The sequence below is a fragment of the Rhinopithecus bieti genome, unplaced genomic scaffold (genome assembly GCF_001698545.2).
Source record: "Rhinopithecus bieti isolate Rb0 unplaced genomic scaffold, ASM169854v2 scaffold_15796, whole genome shotgun sequence".
NCBI lineage: Eukaryota > Metazoa > Chordata > Mammalia > Primates > Cercopithecidae > Rhinopithecus > Rhinopithecus bieti.
The window spans coordinates 261,542-261,967 of NW_016808858.1; positions in this window are offsets into that span (position 1 = coordinate 261,542).

Here is a 426-nt window from a genome sequence, read left to right on the forward strand (position 1 = left end):
GCTTATACGAAAATTAATTCAAGATGGATTAGAGACTTAAATGTTAGACCTAATACCATAAAAACCCTAGAAGAAAACCTAGGTAGTACCATTCAGGACATAGGCATGGGCAAGGACTTCATGTCTAAAACACCCATTTTTTTTTAGAATAGTTTCAGCAGAATGATACAAGCTCTTATTTATATATCTGGAAGAATTGCCTGTGGTTTCAACTGGTCCTTGGCTTTTTCCCCTTGGTGGACTTTTTATTACTGATTCGATTTTGGAACTTGTTATTGATCTATTCAGGGATTCAGTTTTTTCTGGTTCAATTTAGGAGTTTGTATGTATTCAGGAAATTATCAATTTCTTCTAAGTTATCTAGTTTGTGTGTGCTGAAGTGTTCTTGTAGTCTCTGGGTGTTTTGTTTTGTATTTCTAGGGGGCC